The sequence below is a fragment of the Haliotis cracherodii genome, unplaced genomic scaffold (assembly GCF_022045235.1).
Source record: "Haliotis cracherodii isolate W230 unplaced genomic scaffold, xgHalCrac1.p SCAF_13, whole genome shotgun sequence".
In the NCBI taxonomy this organism is placed as follows: domain Eukaryota; kingdom Metazoa; phylum Mollusca; class Gastropoda; order Lepetellida; family Haliotidae; genus Haliotis; species Haliotis cracherodii.
The window spans coordinates 36,592,222-36,616,558 of NW_027266268.1; the positions used below are offsets into that span (position 1 = coordinate 36,592,222).

The window sequence follows — 24,337 nt, forward strand, 5'->3', positions numbered from 1 at the left end:
ACGTTGTGTTAAATTATAACACATAGTTAATACATATAAATTCATTCATAAGTGAGTGATAAAATAAAGGATTTATACATACCCTGTGGGTGACACCGGGGTGTGTTCTATTATAAACCCACATCATATAGGATTATGGCATTCCTATAAAAAGTAAATGACATAACTATCATGCCTGAATACACACACACACACACACACACACACACACACACACACACACACACACACACACACACACACACACACACACACACACATTATTTTACATTATTGATAACATATTTAAATGATAAGTTAGAATTCTATTTAGGAAAGTTAATGTAAATAACTAACCTGAACTATATGTAGTCTATGTCCTGTCTGTGCAGAGTTATAAGCAGAGTGAATAAAAAGTGTGCAAATGTTAGGGAAGAAAGCTGTAGTTAGATAATGTTAATCAGCTAGGAAGCTGAAAGCTATTGTATGTCATGACAAGCTAGAGAGTGGGTGACAAAGGGACAGGAATAGACTAACCTGTCCACCCTTCAATAAAATGGACCAACCGCTTGGACTCTTAACCCAATCATATACATTTTGTACTACAACTAATGAAGATATATACAACTACTTGAAATGAAAAAAAGCTAAAACTAAATTCCTAAAAAACTATATATACAATATCCTGTTACAATAACTGAGTAGTTAATCGGTTTCACGGAGGAATTAAGAAACCCAATGACGTACATACTGAAACGCAAAATGTATTACCTTTGATAAGTTGGCAAGAGATGAAAGGCACCCGTCCGACTTGTTTCCACAACTCTTAACTTCCATATGATGGATGATTATTTTAAGAAAGATTTAGTGAAGCCTAAGGATTATATGTATTTACCTTTGAGACATGAAATTGAGTATGATTACCCTCTCCTTACAATCGTTCCAACGGCTCTTAGTTAGAGAAACATGTTTTTTGTGATAGATATTCTTAAAGGCGCGTACTTTGGACCACGTAGACTACCCACCCTGTCTGACAGGTAACACCCTGGATTACCAGTCCGGTTGGATTCCGCGGGCGCGGATGGATTGTGACGTCATGGATGGATTTTAAAGCTAACAAATATCTACTACTTCCGCCTCTGTGGCGATAACTTCATCAGTATGACACACGTCCGGCTTGTTTCCAATGTAATAACATAACAACACTACGTTGTTGTTTCTCGAATCAGCGTAATAAGATGCAGTTGGTTCCTGGTCGCGTTTATACACACGTGGCCCTTTCTGCGCAGTTTTACCATAGTGTTATAAATGTAGTCAGTTCTTCAGTAACTGCACATCCCCGTCGAGACTCGTCCAAGACGAATAACACAAAGGTATGTGACTTTCTGTGCTGTGTTTTTTGGGGGCAGATTTGTTTGTTTTGTAGTTGTGAGAAACTGTATTTATCTGAGAATATACAATAATATATCTCGCTCGAGTGAAATAACATGTTATTTCATAACACTTATGCCGTCATTATTGTTATTCTCCCTTAACGACAGTATGGTTTTCCGTGATTATCAGTGAGAACATACATAAATAAATACACACTTTGTCTTTTCTGGTATGATAAAAAGTTTAGCTCAAATCGTGACCTGACAAAGTTGACATTTTCACTCGAGGCAGCGCACTGACAACAATATGAACTTCGTTAGGTCAGTCGATGAGTTAACATGTTATTTGACAAGAAATATTTAGCAATATTCCAGCAATGTCGCAGCCCTTCGGCATGACGAACGGAGGCTTTAACCACTACCTTTCCCCACCGCCCCTTCAGGCAAGGAACTGAACCGTTTACCTCGCGAAGTGCTCAGTACGATTTTAGAAAAAGGCACGACTCGCAACAATTGTTTTTTGTGGTAGGCAGTTTCCGTCTTAATCATACTTTTGTTTTCAAAAAGTTTTATTTCGTAATTTATGCTTTTCGATAAAATCCTAGCCACCCCACAAGCCCCACCCTCACCCCTCCAGATGTCCAATCATCGGTTCGTCACTGACGTAAATATAGTGATGTTTAGGCCTCCTTGGGGCGAAAACTCAGTTTGCTAATAGTTGTTACTTCGTTGTATATACTTTGTTACTCGCATGTTTTTATATAATAATATTGAGTAAAGCTGTCTGGGGTGTTGCCGATGTTGCGTCTTCAGCAACTCATGCTTGTCTTAAAAGGCGACTATACTTGTGCGACCAACGGGATCGGGTGGTCAGGCTCGCCGACTTTGTTGATGCATGTCATCGTATCCCAATTGCGTAGATCGATGCTCATGGTATAAATCACTGGATTGTCTGGTCCAAAGAATATGATTTACAGACTGCCGTCATATACGTGGAGTGCGGCGTTAAACAACAAACAAAAACTATATTTCTATTCTTTCTGTTCTGTCAATAAATGGATAAATTGTAAATACGCATGTGAAAAAATATGCATTTCAACAAAAATGAACTGTCAACTTACAGACAAGAGTGGGATGTATTTCTCATCTTTGTGGTCGCATATTTCCGTGTGCTTTAGCGAAATGACTTCGGAGCTATCGACACCGTAAAGAAATATTCATAGTTTAAAATTAGCTGAGTGCTGATATCTTATCGAGATATCGGTGCCGATGAGATTATAGCCGTTCCACAAAGTTACAACGTCTAACATGATATACTGAATTAACATACAGTAAACTACGGTTATAACGAACACGCTTATAACGAACTGACCGATATAACGAACTTATTTTTTAGTCCCGGCCTTTTGTTGTATATATGCTGTATATCTGTTTATAACGAACTACGGTTATAACGAACTAAAATTAGTGGTCCCTCTGAGTTCGTTATAACCGTAGTTTACTGTAGTTTCGGCTGACGAGGCTGACAAGGTGGTTCAATTTCGGCCGCGTCACACTGGTGTTCTACATTTAGGGGATAAAACAAGGACTGGTCGGCTCGGCGTCAGTATATGTCAGGGGAGCGAAAGGTCTGAGGTTCGATCCCGGCCGCGTCACATAAAAGGACGTTAAACGATGGCACTTGTTGTTACCTTGTCTGGCACTCGACATAACAAGGACTCAAACAAGGACGCAGGTACGCACACACACATAAGTGAAATAATAAATGAACGCGATAAAACACCATAAAGAGGAAAGAAGAAAATTTAGGGTTCTGTTTCTGTGGATAATCAAGACTGATAATTTTCTGACGATCACGTTTCTTATTTAAACATATGACATCTCTGGTTGAAAAATGTTAAGATAAATGTTTATTATATAATGGGTAGGTGTTTCTGCAGGATAAAACCAACGGGTAAAAGCGATATCCTTTGGTGTCATATTGCGGACAGACTGTCAAAGAAGGGTCTTCTTTCGAACTGTTTACAAACAAACATGGCATCGCTCCTTGTAAATCGGCGATCGAGTAAGAATTATCCATCGGGAATCTGGAGAAACGACTGGGCTGAGTGCTATCAAACGAATAATCTAATACACTGAAAGTCACTAAGACAAAATTGTTATGGATGAGCAACTTCATTATTACAATTGGGCGACGTGGTTGTAATAAAGAAGTTGCTCATCCATAACAATTTTGTCTTAGTTACCATTCCAACTTCTAAATGCCACTCAAAGAAGTCACTGAAAGTCAGTGTCTAACTGTGACGTGCAAAGCAAATTATCGAGGACACTAGTCTGGCGGGATCAGTTTCCTTATCTATGCTGTCAACGGCTTGGAACTTTCCACCAAGTTTGATTTCGCCGAAAGATGAGCGACTTGAGACCTTGTTTCATTTTTTCGCTGTATGTACATCCATCGGACCCGGATGTGCGTGTTTGACGCAATATATATTAATGCGCACTTTCCAGGGAAACTTGCAATGTTTAGGTAATGTTTGCGAGAGATTTGTCGAGCAAAGTGAGTGAGTGTGTGAGTTGGGTTTAACGCCGCTTTTAACAGTATTCCAGTTATATCGCGGCGTGTCAGCTTAATGTGGGAGGAAAGCCCGAAGTGATGCAGGTCTCAGACGTTTACCACTTCGGTGAAACCCACGAGCACGGGTATGGTGCTGACAAATTGTCGAGCAAAGAATTGAAGAATGACATAATATGATGAGGTTATCAAGTGTGTGTGTTTGGGGATGGTAAATATCCTGTATTAGGACTAAAGATTATGTATTTAGCTCGACAAGGCTCGCTTAATACAATGTTTTCTCCTAATATAGGGGAGGTGGGGTAGCCTAGTGGTTAAAGCGTTCGCTCGTCACGCTGAAGGCCCGGGTTTCCCTACATAGGCACAATGTATGAAGCCCATTTCTGGTGTCCCCCGCCGTGATATTGCTGGAATATTGCTAAAAGCGGCGTAAAACCACAACCACTCACTCCTAATACAGGATATTTACCATCCCCAAACACCCTCGCGTGATTGTTTGTTGTTTAAACGCCGCACTCAGCAACAGTACAGCAGTCGACGGCGGTCTGTAAATAATCGACTCTCTGGACCAGACAATACAGTGGTTGATCTCATGAGCATCGATCCGTGCAATTAGGATACGATTACATTCATCAACCAAGTCAACGAGCCTTACCACCCGATCCCGTTAATCGCCTCTTGCAAGCACAGTCGCCTTTTACGGCAAGCATGGGTTGCTCAAGACCTATCTATTATAGAAGAATTCATTTGTAATGCATTCGAGTTTTCATTCGCGTTCGGTTTCGAATAACACATTTAGCGGGAGTAACTTTATAAAACGTCCTCTAGTTCTCAAACACAGTTGGCTTATCTCCCCGAACAATCCACTGATTGTTCGCATGAGCACCGAACTTTCAAATAGTAATACATATATTAAATGTCTCTTATCATAACTGAAAATATCAGTTACAAACTATATAGTTTGAAGAATACTAGCAGCCGTGTGGCGTCATAAATATATACTTATTATCTCTAAGAGTAGGAATATGTTATAAAATGCTTCCACGTTGTAATAAATTATAACACATAGTTAATACATATAAATTCATTCATAAGTGAGTGATAAAATAAAGGATTTATACATACCCTGTGGGTGACACCGGGGTGTGTTCTATTATAAACCCACATCATATAGGATTATGGCATTCCTATAAAAAGTAAATGACATAACTATCATGCCTGAATGCACACACACACACACACACACACACACACACACACACACACACACACACACACACACACACACACACACACACACACACACACACACACACACACACACACATTATTTTACATTATTGATAACATATTTAAATGATAAGTTAGAATTCTATTTAGGAAAGTTAATGTAAATAACTAACCTGAACTATATGTAGTCCATGTCCTGTCTGTGCATATAAGCAGAGTGAATAAAAAGTGTGAAAATGTTTAGGAGGAAAGCTGTAGTTAGATAATGTTAATCAGCTAGGAAGCTGAAAGCTATTGTATGTCATGACAAGCTAGAGAGTGGGTGACAAAGGGACAGGAATAGACTAACCTGTCCACCCTTCAATAAAATGGACCAACCGCTTGGACTCTTAACCCAATCATATACATTTTGTACTACAACTAATGAAGATATATACAACTACTTGAAATGAAAAAAAGCTAAAACTAAATTCCTAAAAAACTATATATACAATATCCTGTTACAATAACTGAGTAGTTAATCGGTTTCACGGAGGAATTAAGAAACCCAATGACGTACATACTGAAACGCAAAATGTATTACCTTTGATAAGTTGGCAAGAGATGAAAGGCACCCGTCCGACTTGTTTCCACAACTCTTAACTTCCATATGATGGATGATTATTTTAAGAAAGATTTAGTGAAGCCTAAGGATTATATGTATTTACCTTTGAGACATGAAATTGAGTATGATTACCCTCTCCTTACAATCGTTCCAACGGCTCTTAGTTAGAGAAACATGTTTTTTGTGATAGATATTCTTAAAGGCGCGTACTTTGGACCACGTAGACTACCCACCCTGTCTGACAGGTAACACCCTGGATTACCAGTCCGGTTGGATTCCGCGGGCGCGGATGGATTGTGACGTCATGGATGGATTTTAAAGCTAACAAATATCTACTACTTCCGCCTCTGTGGCGATAACTTCATCAGTATGACACACGTCCGGCTTGTTTCCAATGTAATAACATAACAACACTACGTTGTTGTTTCTCGAATCAGCGTAATAAGATGCAGTTGGTTCCGGGTCGCGTTTATACACACGTGGCCCTTTCTGCGCAGTTTTACCATAGTGTTATAAATGTAGTCTGTTCTTCAGTAACTGCACATCCCCGTCGAGACTCGTCCAAGACGAATAACACAAAGGTATGTGACTTTCTGTGCTGTGTTTTTTGGGGGCAGATTTTTTTGTTTTGTAGTTGTGAGAAACTGTATTTATCTGAGAATATACAATAATATATCTCGCTCGAGTGAAATAACATGTTATTTCATAACACTTATGCCGTCATTATTGTCATTCTCCCTTAATGAAAGTATGATTTTCCGTGATTATCAGTGCGAACATACATAAATAAATACACACTTTGTCTTTTCTGGTATGATAAAAAGTTTAGCTCAAATCGTGACCTGACAAAGTTGACATTTTCACTCGAGGCTGCGCACTGACTACAATATGAACTTTGTTAGGTCAGTCGATGAGTTAACATGTTATTTGACAGGAATATTTAGCAATATTCCAGCAATGTCACAGCCCTTCGGCGTGACGAACGGAGGCTTTAACCACTAGCTTTCCCCACCGCCCCTTCAGGCAAGGAACTGAACCGTTTACCTCGCGAAGTGCTCAGTACGATTTTAGAAAAAGGCACGACTCGCAACAGTTGTTTTTTGTGGTAGGCAGTTTCCGTCTTATTCATACTTTTGTTTTCAAAAAGTTTTATTTGGTAATTTATGCTTTTCGATAAAATCCTAGCCACCCCACAAGCCCCACCCTCACCCCTCCAGATGTCCAATCATCGGTTCGTCACTGACGTAAATATAGTGATGTTTAGGCCTCCTTGGGGCGAAAACTCAGTTTGCTAATAGTTGTTACTTCGTTGTATATACTTTGTTACTCGCATGTTTTTATATAATAGTATTGAGTAAAGCTGTCTGGGGTGTTGCCGATGTTGCGTCTTCAGCAACTCATGCAGCAACTCATGCTTGTCTTAAAGGGGCACTGACCTAAAGCAATTCCCCGGGACTGGTTGTTGCCTTTGTTATTGTTTTTTCCCAGTGAGTACCCGGATGTATAGCAGAAATCTAGACTAGTTCGCGACCTCTGCTGCGCCATTCGTAAGCGCATTAGTCACTTTTATGGGTAGTAATAAGGGCGTATATGTATATTTTTTTACTGTCAAAATGTGTAACATTTTCAAATTTATTAAACGCCTAAATATTCAGTTATTTTACAAAGTGACTGAAAAACATTTCCATCTGTATTATTATGATAACGAATTCGAAACATTTTGATGTTTAATTTCATCACCAAGAGACTGAAAATGTTACGTTGAAAAGTACATTCTTATGTTGTTTGACTTCTATTCCTACATAATAATCTGTTGTGACGTTATTAGGCCCTTTTGATCGTTTTAATCAAATTTAGTCAATCTGGACAGATTTGTCAGTCAAAGTGACTGAAATATTTACACATTTTATAAATTGCCTGAGAGAATCACATTTTACAAATTGACGGTAATATATACACGCTTTCAAAGGAAAAGACTTGTGAAAACAAGGTCTATCGCGCATTGAAGAATTTCCCAACCAAGACGTAGAGGAACAAGAACGAATCAGTTCAATGCTACAGCAAATGAAGGAAAACAAAATGGAAATACCATAATTACAACCTACAAAATTTATGTGTATAAATTTTAGGCAGCTTCCTTGTTCGAGGAATGTATCAGTGAATATCCACACAAACGAACAATATCCCACTCGTCTGCAGCTGTACAAAGAAACTTATTCGATGTCACGTGTCTCTGTAACAATCAAATATTTTAAAAGATATATATCGTTTCGGGATATTATAACCCGTGTTCGTTTCTCAACTGGTCACTTAGATTGTTTCAGGTGTTTCACATAGGTGTCAAGTCTCAAGGGTCGGCTGAGAAAGCCCACGTGACAACTATTTTCATAACGTCCACGGTTCCTAAAAAATCCATTGAGTGATAGATAACAATGAGCAATCAATCAACCTATCATCAGTTAACCCTTTGAACAAAGTATGATGTTTTTACATCGGCGCTTCGCGCCATCATATGAGTGTATTCCCTTTGTTTTAGTAAACCCAGACATGTAAACACTCACTTTTGACATATCAACTGTGCAAGATAACAGTCAACGTATTTTCTGTTAATTCTTTGATGACTAGGAACGATCCGTTGATTTACCAAAAAAGTAAATCAACTGATTATTCATCTCTTGCTGGGCTGCCACGTGTATATTACATAACACACATTTCACCTCACTTCAAACCTGGATTTAGATTGAATAATTACCCCAGACACAATAAATGCCAAATGGGAACCTTTGTCAAGTAATCTAAGTTGTGCTACCACTAATTGTACCTGTAATAAAAATTCATTAACTGAGCATCAAGTGAATGACGACAAATACATAAGTGTAGGGTTATACCAGAAAACGTGGATGACAACAAGGGAGTAGTAATGGTATTATCGACGCAATCCGAAATCCGAAAATGCTTTCACTGCATGGATACTTTTTAATATTATCATTAAACTATAACCATCTGGGGTATTTCCAAATGACGACATCCGATGAGCTCCGCCGTTCTGTTTGTCTGTTTGTTTAGGCTGAAGAAATTAATTAACATGCGCCCTTTGTCGAAATCTTTATAGATCACAGTTAACCAATCAGTGTTCAAAACTGCGTAAAACAAATATTGCCTCCGGCCTCCAAGTTTATTTAGCTGTCCTTGCAGAAGCTAGCCCGGTCTCTGGTCACGCTCAGTTGCGTTGCGTATCATCCGGGTACTCAAGGGGGAAAAACAATAACAAAGGCAACAACCAGTCCTGGGGAATTGCGTTAGATCAGTGCCCCTTTGAAGGCGACTATACTTGTGCGACCAACGGGATCGGGCGGTCAGACTCGCCGACTTTGTTGATGCATGTCATCGTATCCCAATTGCGTAGATCGATGCTCATGTTATAAATCACTGGATTGTCTGGTCCAAAGACTATGATTTACAGACCGCCGTCATATACGTGGAGTGCGGCGTTAAACAACAAACAAAAATATATTTCTATTCTTTCTGTTCTGTCAATAAATGGATAAATTGTAAATACGCATGTGAAAAAATATGCATTTCAACAAAAATGAACGGTCAACTTACAGACAAGAGTGGGATGTATTTCTCATCTTTGTGGTCGTATATTTCCGTGTGCTAAAGCGAAATGACTTCGGAGCTATCGACAGCGTAAAGAAATATTCATAGTTTAAAATTAGCTGAGTGCTGATATCTTATCGAGATATCGGTGCCGATGAGATTATAGCCGTTCCACAAAGTTACAACGTCTTACATGATATACTGAATTAACATACAGTAAACTACGGTTATAACGAACACGCTTATAACGAACTGATCGATATAACGAACTTATTTTTTAGTCCCGACCTTTTGTTGTTTATATGCTGTATATCTGTTTATAACGAACTACGGTTATTACAAAATAAAATTAGTGGTCCCTTTGAGTTTGTTATAACCGTAGTTATAGACGAGGCTGACGAGGCTGACAAGGTGGTTCGATTTCGGCCGCGTCACACTGGCGTTCGACATTTAGGGGATAAAACAAGGACTGGTCGGCTCGGCGTCAGTATATATCTCTGACGATCACGTTTCTTATTTAAACATATGACATCTCTGGTTGAAAAATGTTAATATAAATGTTTATCATATAATAGGTAGGTGTTTCTGCAGGATAAAACCAACGGGTAAAAGCGATATCCTTTGGTGTCATATTGCGGATATTGTCAAAGAAGGGTCTTCTCTCGAACTGTTTACAAACAAACATGGCATCGCTCCTTGTAAATCGGCAATCGAGTAAGAATTATCCTTCGGGATCTGGAGAAACGACTGGGGTGAGTGCTAGCATTATCAAACGAATAATCTAATACACTGAAAGTCACTAAGACAAAATTGTCATGGATCAGCAACTTCATTATTACAATTGGGCGACGTGGTTGTAATAAAGAAGTTGCTCATCCATAACAATTTTGTCTTAGTTACCATTCCAACTTCTAAATGCCACTCAAAGAAGTCACTGAAAGTCAGTGTCTAACTGTGACGTGCAAAGCAAATTATCGAGGACACTAGTCTGGCGGGATCAGTTTCCTTATCTATGCTGTCGACGGCTTGGAACTTTCCACCAAGTTTGATTTCGCCGAAAGATGAGCGACTTGAGACCTTGTTTCATTTTTTCGCTGAATGTACATCCATCGGACCCGGATGTGCGTGTTTGACGCAATATACATTAATGCGCACATTCCAGGGAAACTTGCAATGTTTAGGTAATGTTTGCGAGAGATTTGTCGAGCAAAGTGAGTGAGTGTGTGAGTTGGGTTTAACGCCGCTTTTATCAGTATTCCAGTTATATCGCGGCGTGTCAGCTTAATGTGGGAGGAAAGCCCGAAGTGATGCAGGTCTCAGACGTTTACCACTTCGGTGAAACCCACGAGCACGGGTATGGTGCTGACAAATTGTCGAGCAAAGAATTGAAGAATGACATAATATGATGAGGCTATCAAGTGTGTGTGTTTGGGGATGGTAAATATCCTGTATTAGGACTAAAGATTATGTATTTAGCTCGACAAGGCTCGCTTAATACAATGTTTTCTCCTAATATAGGGGAGGTGGGGTAGCCTAGTGGTTAAAGCGTTCGCTCGTCACGCTGAAGGCCCGGGATTCCCTACATAGGCACAATGTATGAAGCCCATTTTTGGTGTCCCCCGCCGTGATATTGCTGGGATATTGCTAAAAGCGGCGTTAAACCACAATCGCTCACTCCTAATACAGGATATTTACCATCCCCAAACACCCTCGCGTGATTGTTTGTTGTTTAAGCGCCGCACTCAGCAACAGTACAGCGGTCGACGGCGGTCTGTAAATTATCGACTCTCTGGACCAGACAATACAGTGGTTGATCTCATGAGCATCGATCCGTGCAATTAGGATACGATTACATTCATCAACCAAGTCAACGAGCCTTACCACCCGATCCCGTTAATCGCCTCTTGCAAGCACAGTCGCCTTTTACGGCAAGCATGGGTTGCTCAAGACCTATCTATTATAGAAGAATTCATTTGTAATGCATTCGAGTTTTCATTCGCGTTCGGTTTCGAATAACGCATTTAGCGGGAGTAACTTTATAAAACGTCCTCTAGTTCTCAAACACAGTTGGCTTATCTCCCCGACCGCTGCGGATAATGGAATGCAGATGTTACAACCACGGCATGACACGACGTCATGTTATCTAAATTTAGATACACGAGCAACTACACTCATCGAGTTACATACTCCCGGAAAGCAATTACTTAAGCGGACATCTTAGTGTGTGTCTGTTTGTTGTTTTACGCCGCAATATTCCAGCTATGTGACGGCGGTCTCTAAATAATAAAGTCTGAACCAGACAATTCACTGATTGTTCGCATGAGCACCGAACTTTCAAATAGTAATACATATATTAAATGTCTCTTATCATAACTGAAAATATCAGTTACAAACTATATAGTTTGAAGAATACTAGCAGCCGTGTGGCGTCATAAATATATACTTATTATCTCTAAGAGTAGGAATATGTTATAAAATGCTTCCACGTTGTGTTAAATTATAACACATAGTTAATACATATAAATTCATTCATAAGTGAGTGATAAAATAAAGGATTTATACATACCCTGTGGGTGACACCGGGGTGTGTTCTATTATAAACCCACATCATATAGGATTATGGCATTCCTATAAAAAGTAAATGACATAACTATCATGCCTGAATACACACACACACACACACACACACACACACACACACACACACACACACACACACACACACACACACACACACACACACACACACACACACACACACACACACACACATTATTTTACATTATTGATAACATATTTAAATGATAAGTTAGAATTCGATTTAGGAAAGTTAATGTAAATAACTAACCTGAACTATATGTAGTCTATGTCCTGTCTGTGCAGAGTTATAAGCAGAGTGAATAAAAAGTGTGAAAATGTTAGGGAAGAAAGCTGTAGTTAGATAATGTTAATCAGCTAGGAAGCTGGAAGCTATTGTATGTCATGACAAGCTAGAGAGTTTGTGACATAGGGACAGGAATAGACTAACCTGTCCACCCTTCAATAAAATGGACCAACCGCTTGGACTCTTAACCCAATCATATACATTTTGTACTACAACTAATGAAGATATATACAACTACTTGAAATGAAAAAAAGCTAAAACTAAATTCCTAAAAAACTATATATACAATATCCTGTTACAATAACTGAGTAGTTAATCGGTTTCACGGAGGAATTAAGAAACCCAATGACGTACATACTGAAACGCAAAATGTATTACCTTTGATAAGTTGGCAAGAGATGAAAGGCACCCGTCCGACTTGTTTCCACAACTCTTAACTTCCATATGATGGATGATTATTTTAAGAAAGATTTAGTGAAGCCTAAGGATTATCTGTATTTACCTTTGAGACATGAAATTGAGTATGATTACCCTCTCCTTACAATCGTTCCAACGGCTCTTAGTTAGAGAAACATGTTTTTTGTGATAGATATTCTTAAAGGCGCGTACTTTGGACCACGTAGACTACCCACCCTGTCTGACAGGTAACACCCTGGATTACCAGTCCGGTTGGATTCCGCGGGCGCGGATGGATTGTGACGTCATGGATGGATTTTAAAGCTAACAAATATCTACTACTTCCGCCTCTGTGGCGATAACTTCATCAGTGTGACACACGTCCGGCTTGTTTCCAATGTAATAACATAACAACACTACGTTGTTGTTTCTCGAATCAGCGTAATAAGATGCAGTTGGTTCCGGGTCGCGTTTATACACAAGTGGCCCTTTCTGCGCAGTTTTACCATAGTGTTATAAATGTAGTCAGTTCTTCAGTAACTGCACATCCCCGTCGAGACTCGTCAAAGACGAATAACACAAAGGTATGTGACTTTCTGTGCTGTGTTTTTGGGGGGCAGATTTTTTTGTTTTGTAGTTGTGAGAAACTGTATTTATCTGAGAATGTATAATAATATATCTCGCTCGAGTGAAATAACATGTTATTTCATAACACTTATGCCGTTATTATTGTTATTCTCCCTTAATGAAAGTATGATTTTCCGTGATTATCAGTGCGAACATACATAAATAAATACACACTTTGTCTTTTCTGGTATGATAAAAAGTTTAGCTCAAATCGTGACCTGACAAAGTTGACATTTTCACTCGAGGCAGCGCACTGACTACAATATGAACTTTGTTAGGTCAGTCGATGAGTTAACATGTTATTTGACAAGGAATATTTAGCAATACTCCAGCAATGTCACAGCCCTTCGGCGTGACGAACGGAGGCTTTAACCACTAGCTTTCCCCACCACCCCTTCAGGCAAGGAACTGAACCGTTTCCCTCGCGAAGTGCTCAGTACGATTTTAGAAAAAGGCACGACTCGCAACAATTGTTTTTTTTGGTAGGCAGTTTCCGTCATACTCATACTTTTGTTTTCAAAAAGTTTTATTTCATAATTAATGCTTTTCGATAAAATCCTAGCCACCCCACAAGCCCCACCCTCACCCCTCCAGATGTCCAATCATCGGTTCGTCACTGACGTAAATATAGTGATGTTTAGGCCTCTTTGGGGCGAAAACTCAGTTTGCTAATAGTTGTTACTTCGTTGTATATACTTTGTTACTCGCATGTTTTTATATAATAGTATTGAGTAAAGCTGTCTGGGGTGTTGCCGATGTTGCGTCTTCAGCAACTCATGCTTGTCTTAAAGGGGCACTGACCTAAAGCAATTCCCCGGGACTGGTTGTTGCCTTTGTTATTGTTTTTTCCCAGTGAGTACCCGGATGTATAGCAGAAATCTAGACTAGTTCGCGACCTCTGCTGCGCCATTCGTAAGCGCATTAGTCACTTTTATGGGTAGTAATAAGGGCGTATGTGTATATTTTTTTACTGTCACAATGTGTAACATTTTCAAATTTATTAAACGCCTAAATATTCAGTTATTTTAGAAAGTGACTGAAAAACATTTCCATCTGTATTATTATGATAACGAATTCGAAACATTTTGATGTTTAATTTCATCACCAAGAGACTGAAAATGTTACGTTGAAAAGTACATTCTTATGTTGTTTGACTTCTATTCCTACATAATAATCTGTTGTGACGTTATTAGGCCCTTTTGATCGTTTTAATCAAATTTAGTCAATCTGGACAGATTTGTCAGTCAAAGTGACTGAAATATTTACACATTTTATAAATTGCCTGAGAGAATCACATTTTACAAATTGACGGTAATATATACACGCTTTCAAAGGAAAAGACTTGTGAAAACAAGGTCTATCGCGCATTGAAGAATTTCCCAACCAGGACGTAGAGGAACAAGAACGAATCAGTTCAATGCTACAGCAAATGAAGGAAAACAAAATGGAAATACCATAATTACAACCTACAAAATTTATGTGTATAAATTTTAGGCAGCTTCCTTGTTCGAGGAATGTATCAGTGAATATCCACACAAACGAACAATATCCCACTCGTCTGCAGCTGTACAAAGAAACTTATTCGATGTCACGTGTCTCTGTAACAATCAAATATTTTAAAAGATATATATCGTTTCGGGATATTATAACCCGTGTTCGTTTTTCAACTGGTCACTTAGATTGTTTCAGGTGTTTCACATAGGTGTCAAGACTCAAGGGTCGGCTGAGAAAGCCCACGTGACAACTATTTTCATAACGTCCACGGTTCCTAAAAAATCCATTGAGTGATAGATAACAATGAGCAATCAATCAACCTATCATCAGTTAACCCTTTGAACAAAGTATGATGTTTTTACATCGGCGCTTCGCGCCATCATATGAGTGTATTCCCTTTGTTTTAGTAAACCCAGACATGTAAACACTCACTTTTGACATATCAACTGTGCAAGATAACAGTCAACGTATTTTCTGTTAATTCTTTGATGACTAGGAACGATCCGTTGATTTACCAAAAAAGTAAATCAACTGATTATTCATCTCTTGCTGGGCTGCCACGTGTATATTACATAACACACATTTCACCTCACTTCAAACCTGGATTTAGATTGAATAATTACCCCAGACACAATAAATGCCAAATGGGAACCTTTGTCAAGTAATCTAAGTTGTGCTACCGCTAATTGTACCTGTAATAAAAATTCATTAACTGAGCATCAAGTGAATGACGACAAATACATAAGTGTAGGGTTATACCAGAAAACGTGGATGACAACAAGGGAGTAGTAATGGTATTATCGACGCAATCCGAAATCCGAAAATGCTTTCACTGCATGGATACTTTTTAATATTATCATTAAACTATAACCATCTGGGGTATTTCCAAATGACGACATCCGATGAGCTCCGCCGTTCTGTTTGTCTGTTTGTTTAGGCTGAAGAAATTAATTAACATGCGCCCTTTGTCGAAATCTTTATAGATCACAGTTAACCAATCAGTGTTCAAAATTGCGTAAAACAAATATTGCCTCCGGCCTCCAAGTTTATTTAGCTGTCCTTGCAGAAGCTAGCCCGGTCTCTGGTCACGCTCAGTTGCGTTGCGTATCATCCGGGTACTCAAGGGGGAAAAACAATAACAAAGGCAACAACCAGTCCTGGGGAATTGCGTTAGATCAGTGCCCCTTTGAAGGCGACTATACTTGTGCGACCAACGGGATCGGGCGGTCAGACTCGCCGACTTTGTTGATGCATGTCATCGTATCCCAATTGCGTAGATCGATGCTCATGTTATAAATCACTGGATTGTCTGGTCCAAAGACTATGATTTACAGACCGCCGTCATATACGTGGAGTGCGGCGTTAAACAACAAACAAAAATATATTTCTATTCTTTCTGTTCTGTCAATAAATGGATAAATTGTAAATACGCATGTGAAAAAATATGCATTTCAACAAAAATGAACGGTCAACTTACAGACAAGAGTGGGATGTATTTCTCATCTTTGTGGTCGTATATTTCCGTGTGCTAAAGCGAAATGACTTCGGAGCTATCGACAGCGTAAAGAAATATTCATAGTTTAAAATTAGCTGAGTGCTGATATCTTATCGAGATATCGGTGCCGATGAGATTATAGCCGTTCCACAAAGTTACAACGTCTTACATGATATACTGAATTAACATACAGTAAACTACGGTTATAACGAACACGCTTATAACGAACTGATCGATATAACGAACTTATTTTTTAGTCCCGACCTTTTGTTGTTTATATGCTGTATATCTGTTTATAACGAACTACGGTTATTACAAAATAAAATTAGTGGTCCCTTTGAGTTTGTTATAACCGTAGTTATAGACGAGGCTGACGAGGCTGACAAGGTGGTTCGATTTCGGCCGCGTCACACTGGCGTTCGACATTTAGGGGATAAAACAAGGACTGGTCGGCTCGGCGTCAGTATATATCTCTGACGATCACGTTTCTTATTTAAACATATGACATCTCTGGTTGAAAAATGTTAATATAAATGTTTATCATATAATAGGTAGGTGTTTCTGCAGGATAAAACCAACGGGTAAAAGCGATATCCTTTGGTGTCATATTGCGGATATTGTCAAAGAAGGGTCTTCTCTCGAACTGTTTACAAACAAACATGGCATCGCTCCTTGTAAATCGGCAATCGAGTAAGAATTATCCTTCGGGATCTGGAGAAACGACTGGGGTGAGTGCTAGCATTATCAAACGAATAATCTAATACACTGAAAGTCACTAAGACAAAATTGTCATGGATCAGCAACTTCATTATTACAATTGGGCGACGTGGTTGTAATAAAGAAGTTGCTCATCCATAACAATTTTGTCTTAGTTACCATTCCAACTTCTAAATGCCACTCAAAGAAGTCACTGAAAGTCAGTGTCTAACTGTGACGTGCAAAGCAAATTATCGAGGACACTAGTCTGGCGGGATCAGTTTCCTTATCTATGCTGTCGACGGCTTGGAACTTTCCACCAAGTTTGATTTCGCCGAAAGATGAGCGACTTGAGACCTTGTTTCATTTTTTCGCTGAATGTACATCCATCGGACCCGGATGTGCGTGTTTGACGCAATATACATTAATGCGCACATTCCAGGGAAACTTGCAATGTTTAGGTAATGTTTGCGAGAGATTTGTCGAGCAAAGTGAGTGAGTGTGTGAGTTGGGTTTAACGCCGCTTTTATCAGTATTCCAGTTATATCGCGGCGTGTCAGCTTAATGTGGGAGGAAAGCCCGAAGTGATGCAGGTCTCAGACGTTTACCACTTCGGTGAAACCCACGAGCACGGGTATGGTGCTGACAAATTGTCGAGCAAAGAATTGAAGAATGACATAATATGATGAGGCTATCAAGTGTGTGTGTTTGGGGATGGTAAATATCCTGTATTAGGACTAAAGATTATGTATTTAGCTCGACAAGGCTCGCTTAATACAATGTTTTCTCCTAATATAGGGGAGGTGGGGTAGCCTAGTGGTTAAAGCGTTCGCTCGTCACGCTGAAGGCCCGGGATTCCCTACATAGGCACAATGTATGAAGCCCATTTTTGGTGTCCCCCGCCGTGATATTGCTGGGATATTGCTAAAAGCGGCGTTAAACCACAATCGCTCACTCCTAATACAGGATATTTACCATCCCCAAACACCCTCGCGTGATTGTTTGTTGTTTAAGCGCCGCACTCAGCAACAGTACAGCGGTCGACGGCGGTCTGTAAATTATCGACTCTCTGGACCAGACAATACAGTGGTTGATCTCATGAGCATCGATCCGTGCAATTAGGATACGATTACATTCATCAACCAAGTCAACGAGCCTTACCACCCGATCCCGTTAATCGCCTCTTGCAAGCACAGTCGCCTTTTACGGCAAGCATGGGTTGCTCAAGACCTATCTATTATAGAAGAATTCATTTGTAATGCATTCGAGTTTTCATTCGCGTTCGGTTTCGAATAACGCATTTAGCGGGAGTAACTTTATAAAACGTCCTCTAGTTCTCAAACACAGTTGGCTTATCTCCCCGACCGCTGCGGATAATGGAATGCAGATGTTACAACCACGGCATGACACGACGTCATGTTATCTAAATTTAGATACACGAGCAACTACACTCATCGAGTTACATACTCCCGGAAAGCAATTACTTAAGCGGACATCTTAGTGTGTGTCTGTTTGTTGTTTTACGCCGCAATATTCCAGCTATGTGACGGCGGTCTCTAAATAATAAAGTCTGAACCAGACAATTCACTGATTGTTCGCATGAGCACCGAACTTTCAAATAGTAATACATATATTAAATGTCTCTTATCATAACTGAAAATATCAGTTACAAACTATATAGTTTGAAGAATACTAGCAGCCGTGTGGCGTCATAAATATATACTTATTATCTCTAAGAGTAGGAATATGTTATAAAATGCTTCCACGTTGTGTTAAATTATAACACATAGTTAATACATATAAATTCATTCATAAGTGAGTGATAAAATAAAGGATTTATACATACCCTGTGGGTGACACCGGGGTGTGTTCTATTATAAACCCACATCATATAGGATTATGGCATTCCTATAAAAAGTAAATGACATAACTATCATGCCTGAATACACACACACACACACACACACACACACACACACACACACACACACACACACACACACACACACACACACACACACACACACACACACACACACACACACACACACATTATTTTACATTATTGATAACATATTTAAATGATAAGTTAGAATTCGATTTAGGAAAGTTAATGTAAATAACTAACCTGAACTATATGTAGTCTATGTCCTGTCTGTGCAGAGTTATAAGCAGAGTGAATAAAAAGTGTGAAAATGTTAGGGAAGAAAGCTGTAGTTAGATAATGTTAATCAGCTAGGAAGCTGGAAGCTATTGTATGTCATGACAAGCTAGAGAGTTTGTGACATAGGGACAGGAATAGACTAACCTGTCCACCCTTCAATAAAATGGACCAACCGCTTGGACTCTTAACCCAATCATATACATTTTGTACTACAACTAATGAAGATATATACAACTACTTGAAATGAAAAAAAGCTAAAACTAAATTCCTAAAAAACTATATATACAATATCCTGTTACAATAACTGAGTAGTTAATCGGTTTCACGGAGGAATTAAGAAACCCAATGACGTACATACTGAAACGCAAAATGTATTACCTTTGATAAGTTGGCAAGAGATGAAAGGCACCCGTCCGACTTGTTTCCACAACTCTTAACTTCCATATGATGGATGATTATTTTAAGAAAGATTTAGTGAAGCCTAAGGATTATCTGTATTTACCTTTGAGACATGAAATTGAGTATGATTACCCTCTCCTTACAATCGTTCCAACGGCTCTTAGTTAGAGAAACATGTTTTTTGTGATAGATATTCTTAAAGGCGCGTACTTTGGACCACGTAGACTACCCACCCTGTCTGACAGGTAACACCCTGGATTACCAGTCCGGTTGGATTCCGCGGGCGCGGATGGATTGTGACGTCATGGATGGATTTTAAAGCTAACAAATATCTACTACTTCCGCCTCTGTGGCGATAACTTCATCAGTGTGACACACGTCCGGCTTGTTTCCAATGTAATAACATAACAACACTACGTTGTTGTTTCTCGAATCAGCGTAATAAGATGCAGTTGGTTCCGGGTCGCGTTTATACACAAGTGGCCCTTTCTGCGCAGTTTTACCATAGTGTTATAAATGTAGTCAGTTCTTCAGTAACTGCACATCCCCGTCGAGACTCGTCAAAGACGAATAACACAAAGGTATGTGACTTTCTGTGCTGTGTTTTTGGGGGGCAGATTTTTTTGTTTTGTAGTTGTGAGAAACTGTATTTATCTGAGAATGTATAATAATATATCTCGCTCGAGTGAAATAACATGTTATTTCATAACACTTATGCCGTTATTATTGTTATTCTCCCTTAATGAAAGTATGATTTTCCGTGATTATCAGTGCGAACATACATAAATAAATACACACTTTGTCTTTTCTGGTATGATAAAAAGTTTAGCTCAAATCGTGACCTGACAAAGTTGACATTTTCACTCGAGGCAGCGCACTGACTACAATATGAACTTTGTTAGGTCAGTCGATGAGTTAACATGTTATTTGACAAGGAATATTTAGCAATACTCCAGCAATGTCACAGCCCTTCGGCGTGACGAACGGAGGCTTTAACCACTAGCTTTCCCCACCACCCCTTCAGGCAAGGAACTGAACCGTTTCCCTCGCGAAGTGCTCAGTACGATTTTAGAAAAAGGCACGACTCGCAACAATTGTTTTTTTTGGTAGGCAGTTTCCGTCATACTCATACTTTTGTTTTCAAAAAGTTTTATTTCATAATTAATGCTTTTCGATAAAATCCTAGCCACCCCACAAGCCCCACCCTCACCCCTCCAGATGTCCAATCATCGGTTCGTCACTGACGTAAATATAATGATGTTTAGGCCTCTTTGGGGCGAAAACTCAGTTTGCTAATAGTTGTTACTTCGTTGTATATACTTTGTTACTCGCATGTTTTTATATAATAGTATTGAGTAAAGCTGTCTGGGGTGTTGCCGATGTTGCGTCTTCAGCAACTCATGCTTGTCTTAAAGGGGCACTGACCTAAAGCAATTCCCCGGGACTGGTTGTTGCCTTTGTTATTGTTTTTTCCCAGTGAGTACCCGGATGTATAGCAGAAATCTAGACTAGTTCGCGACCTCTGCTGCGCCATTCGTAAGCGCATTAGTCACTTTTATGGGTAGTAATAAGGGCGTATGTGTATATTTTTTTACTGTCACAATGTGTAACATTTTCAAATTTATTAAACGCCTAAATATTCAGTTATTTTAGAAAGTGACTGAAAAACATTTCCATCTGTATTATTATGATAACGAATTCGAAACATTTTGATGTTTAATTTCATCACCAAGAGACTGAAAATGTTACGTTGAAAAGTACATTCTTATGTTGTTTGACTTCTATTCCTACATAATAATCTGTTGTGACGTTATTAGGCCCTTTTGATCGTTTTAATCAAATTTAGTCAATCTGGACAGATTTGTCAGTCAAAGTGACTGAAATATTTACACATTTTATAAATTGCCTGAGAGAATCACATTTTACAAATTGACGGTAATATATACACGCTTTCAAAGGAAAAGACTTGTGAAAACAAGGTCTATCGCGCATTGAAGAATTTCCCAACCAGGACGTAGAGGAACAAGAACGAATCAGTTCAATGCTACAGCAAATGAAGGAAAACAAAATGGAAATACCATAATTACAACCTACAAAATTTATGTGTATAAATTTTAGGCAGCTTCCTTGTTCGAGGAATGTATCAGTGAATATCCACACAAACGAACAATATCCCACTCGTCTGCAGCTGTACAAAGAAACTTATTCGATGTCACGTGTCTCTGTAACAATCAAATATTTTAAAAGATATATATCGTTTCGGGATATTATAACCCGTGTTCGTTTTTCAACTGGTCACTTAGATTGTTTCAGGTGTTTCACATAGGTGTCAAGACTCAAGGGTCGGCTGAGAAAGCCCACGTGACAACTATTTTCATAACGTCCACGGTTCCTAAAAAATCCATTGAGTGATAGATAACAATGAGCAATCAATCAACCTATCATCAGTTAACCCTTTGAACAAAGTATGATGTTTTTACATCGGCGCTTCGCGCCATCATATGAGTGTATTCCCTTTGTTTTAGTAAACCCAGACATGTAAACACTCACTTTTGACATATCAACTGTGCAAGATAACAGTCAACGTATTTTCTGTTAATTCTTTGATGACTAGGAACGATCCGTTGATTTACCAAAAAAGTAAATCAACTGATTATTCATCTCTTGCTGGGCTGCCACGTGTATATTACATAACACACATTTCACCTCACTTCAAACCTGGATTTAGATTGAATAATTACCCCAGACACAATAAATGCCAAATGGGAACCTTTGTCAAGTAATCTAAGTTGTGCTACCGCTAATTGTACCTGTAATAAAAATTCATTAACTGAGCATCAAGTGAATGACGACAAATACATAAGTGTAGGGTTATACCAGAAAACGTGGATGACAACAAGGGAGTAGTAATGGTATTATCGACGCAATCCGAAATCCGAAAATGCTTTCACTGCATGGATACTTTTTAATATTATCATTAAACTATAACCATCTGGGGTATTTCCAAATGACGACATCCGATGAGCTCCGCCGTTCTGTTTGTCTGTTTGTTTAGGCTGAAGAAATTAATTAACATGCGCCCTTTGTCGAAATCTTTATAGATCACAGTTAACCAATCAGTGTTCAAAATTGCGTAAAACAAATATTGCCTCCGGCCTCCAAGTTTATTTAGCTGTCCTTGCAGAAGCTAGCCCGGTCTCTGGTCACGCTCAGTTGCGTTGCGTATCATCCGGGTACTCAAGGGGGAAAAACAATAACAAAGGCAACAACCAGTCCTGGGGAATTGCGTTAGATCAGTGCCCCTTTGAAGGCGACTATACTTGTGCGACCAACGGGATCGGGCGGTCAGACTCGCCGACTTTGTTGATGCATGTCATCGTATCCCAATTGCGTAGATCGATGCTCATGTTATAAATCACTGGATTGTCTGGTCCAAAGACTATGATTTACAGACCGCCGTCATATACGTGGAGTGCGGCGTTAAACAACAAACAAAAATATATTTCTATTCTTTCTGTTCTGTCAATAAATGGATAAATTGTAAATACGCATGTGAAAAAATATGCATTTCAACAAAAATGAACGGTCAACTTACAGACAAGAGTGGGATGTATTTCTCATCTTTGTGGTCGTATATTTCCGTGTGCTAAAGCGAAATGACTTCGGAGCTATCGACAGCGTAAAGAAATATTCATAGTTTAAAATTAGCTGAGTGCTGATATCTTATCGAGATATCGGTGCCGATGAGATTATAGCCGTTCCACAAAGTTACAACGTCTTACATGATATACTGAATTAACATACAGTAAACTACGGTTATAACGAACACGCTTATAACGAACTGATCGATATAACGAACTTATTTTTTAGTCCCGACCTTTTGTTGTTTATATGCTGTATATCTGTTTATAACGAACTACGGTTATTACAAAATAAAATTAGTGGTCCCTTTGAGTTTGTTATAACCGTAGTTATAGACGAGGCTGACGAGGCTGACAAGGTGGTTCGATTTCGGCCGCGTCACACTGGCGTTCGACATTTAGGGGATAAAACAAGGACTGGTCGGCTCGGCGTCAGTATATATCTCTGACGATCACGTTTCTTATTTAAACATATGACATCTCTGGTTGAAAAATGTTAATATAAATGTTTATCATATAATAGGTAGGTGTTTCTGCAGGATAAAACCAACGGGTAAAAGCGATATCCTTTGGTGTCATATTGCGGATATTGTCAAAGAAGGGTCTTCTCTCGAACTGTTTACAAACAAACATGGCATCGCTCCTTGTAAATCGGCAATCGAGTAAGAATTATCCTTCGGGATCTGGAGAAACGACTGGGGTGAGTGCTAGCATTATCAAACGAATAATCTAATACACTGAAAGTCACTAAGACAAAATTGTCATGGATCAGCAACTTCATTATTACAATTGGGCGACGTGGTTGTAATAAAGAAGTTGCTCATCCATAACAATTTTGTCTTAGTTACCATTCCAACTTCTAAATGCCACTCAAAGAAGTCACTGAAAGTCAGTGTCTAACTGTGACGTGCAAAGCAAATTATCGAGGACACTAGTCTGGCGGGATCAGTTTCCTTATCTATGCTGTCGACGGCTTGGAACTTTCCACCAAGTTTGATTTCGCCGAAAGATGAGCGACTTGAGACCTTGTTTCATTTTTTCGCTGAATGTACATCCATCGGACCCGGATGTGCGTGTTTGACGCAATATACATTAATGCGCACATTCCAGGGAAACTTGCAATGTTTAGGTAATGTTTGCGAGAGATTTGTCGAGCAAAGTGAGTGAGTGTGTGAGTTGGGTT

General features: G+C 39.2%; 1 protein-coding gene across 2 annotated transcripts in view; it reads left to right on the top strand.

The window, feature by feature from the left end:
- The first annotated feature begins 6,309 nt into the window (after positions 1-6,309).
- Positions 6,310-24,337, top strand: part of LOC139459277 (uncharacterized) — a 36,891-nt gene continuing 18,863 nt past the window's right edge. The window contains exon 1 of one of the 2 annotated variants that reach the window (XM_071240726.1): positions 6,310-6,339. The gene's annotated coding sequence lies outside the window, so the exon portion shown is untranslated. Of the gene's footprint in view, positions 6,340-20,044; positions 20,095-24,337 lie in introns of those variants that run through there. The other variant, XM_071240725.1, reaches the window with a different exon arrangement.